Below are 2,122 nucleotides of genomic sequence, written 5' to 3'. Positions count from 1 at the left end.
GGCCGCCCGCCCGGCCGCCGCCACCGCCACATCTTCCCGCTCCTCTTCGCCCGGCCCCCGGGGGACGGGCCGCCGCGTCCCCTTGGGGCTCCACTCACCCGCTGCTCGGCCCCACCGCTCGGGTTCGACCGGTCTCTCCGTCTCCCCGCACTCCCCGCAGCCCCAGGCGGCACTCCGCTGGGCTCCCCAGGCGGCTGCAGCAGCCGCTGCCACCGCCAAGGCTCAAGGCTCCTCCTCCCTGCCTTCCTCCCCCAGCAGCCGCCGCTTGCTTCCTCCGGTTTCCCCTCCCTCTCTCCTCCCCCTCGTCGTCAACTCCCTCCACCTTAGGCCCTCCTCCCGTCCACTTCACCACCATCCTCCTTCCCCGCCCCCCCCCCCTAGCACAGACACACATCCTCAAGCCACCACTGCCCCGCCTTGCAGCCTTTCCTCCACAACCTACTCCCACCTCCTGCCCTGCTTCCTCTCACCAACCCCCCTCCACACCGCTGCCCTCCCGAGGCCCCATCCCCGCCTCTTTCCTCCTTTTCCTTGTCTGGTCTTCTGCACTCCATGGGAGCATGCCTGCAAAGCTTACCTCCCCGCCTAAGCCTGGTGCAGTGACCAGTTTTCAGGCCACTACTTTGTATATCTGGACACATACTAGGCACACTTCTGGCCCTCGCTAACTTCTAGGAGTAAGGCTATGAAACTACTGGAGCACTGGCTTTGACTTTTGAAGTGTGCTCCTGCCCCGCTTCCTCTCTTCTGCCTTGAAATGGGAGATTGATAAAAGACCATAAAAGTATCATCTCTTAACCCTTCCAGTCAAAGCCTCACTTCCTACTTCAGTGCCTAAGTTGGGGGCTTCTCCGGGGACTTCCTCTAACCCGGTTCTGATGTTTTTCCTCTCTCCTCCTGCTTCACAAATCACTCTGGCTCTCTCTTGCTCTCTCCCTCCCCCTCTCTGTCTCTTTTTCTCCCTCTCTCTCCTTCTTTCTCTCTCCCTTCCCTCTGTCTCTCTAGTGTGTCTGTCTCTTTCGCCCTCCCTCTCCCCCCTCTCGCTCTTGCTCTCTCTCACTCCTTCCCTCTGTGTGTATCTGCCTGCGCGCCTGTGTCTACCGTCTTCCATAGCAAAGGAAAAGAAGCTTCCCTGACCTCTCTCTCTCCTCTCTCTTCCCTCCTTCCTCCCCAAAAGAGAGCAGCTGCTTCCTAACCCCCGCCTTGGAAAGAAGGCCTGGACAGAGTAAGTGCTAGCTAGAGTCCAGGGGCCCCCTCTTCCCTGGCACTTTCTACTAGTGACTGTGTTGATTCTTCTTAGGATCAGGAATTAAAGAAAGGACTACTCAGAATGTACCTCATATTGGTTTAATATTTACTGAAAACTCGCATAAGTTAGAAAAATATCCAGAAAAAAAAAAACCATAGTTAGGCACCCTGCCTAGGAAACACTTTCAGATGTTGGCTGCATGCCAGCCTTCCAATGTAAAATCCAGTCAACTGTATTATCAGGCCACCACCCTCCCATCCTTTCCAACCTCACAAATACAGCCAGGCAAGTTTGTCTGACTCCAAGCTTTGTGAAGCATCCACAGCAGGCATGATGTTTTCCAAGTGCTAATTAATAAAGAATGGCAACAAACAAGAATTAGTTCAGAGGCTCACTGGCTCTCCTTAGGTGTTTTGCTAAAGCTAGGCAATATGACCAAAGAATAAAGGGAGGGAGCTCTTGGCAGTGGAATGTAGCATCTGGCAGCCTCAAGTTTCTAGCTTCAAAGAAGTAAGGATGAGGGTATAGCTCTCAGTACTGGCTTCATTAATCCCTCTCATTTCCATGCTGACCTTCAGTAGGGAATTTGGCCTAGCCACTCCTGTGTGTGCAAAATGACTATCTTTAATGACTGGAACCAAGCCAACTTCTTGACCTAAACCACAAATTCCTTTTTCTTTTTTTCATAGGTTAGACAAAGTGGGTTTTTCTTTAATATTTTACAATTTTTTATTATATATGCATGAGTGTTTTAGCTGCATGCATGAATGTGTACTACTTGTGTCCATAGAGGACTGAAGCGTGACCCATCATGTTGTTGCTCGGAGTCATAACTGCTTCCTCTGCAAGAGTTAGCCAGTGCTTTAAACTGCT

The 2,122-nt window shown here is 52.5% G+C and overlaps 1 protein-coding gene across 2 annotated transcripts in view; it reads right to left on the bottom strand.

The window, feature by feature from the left end:
- Positions 1-243, bottom strand: part of Tmem164 (transmembrane protein 164) — a 485,414-nt gene extending 485,171 nt beyond the window's left edge. The window contains exon 1 of one of the 2 annotated variants that reach the window (XM_013355240.2): positions 99-243. The gene's annotated coding sequence lies outside the window, so the exon portion shown is untranslated. The remainder of the gene's footprint in view (positions 1-98) is intronic. The other variant, XM_013355239.2, reaches the window with a different exon arrangement.
- Positions 244-2,122: the final 1,879 nt, after the last annotated feature.

Source organism: Microtus ochrogaster, unplaced genomic scaffold (genome assembly GCF_000317375.1).
Source record: "Microtus ochrogaster isolate Prairie Vole_2 unplaced genomic scaffold, MicOch1.0 UNK107, whole genome shotgun sequence".
Classification (NCBI taxonomy): Eukaryota; Metazoa; Chordata; class Mammalia; order Rodentia; family Cricetidae; genus Microtus; species Microtus ochrogaster.
Note: the sequence above shows the minus strand (reverse complement) of the source record. Positions and strands in the feature narration are given on the sequence as shown.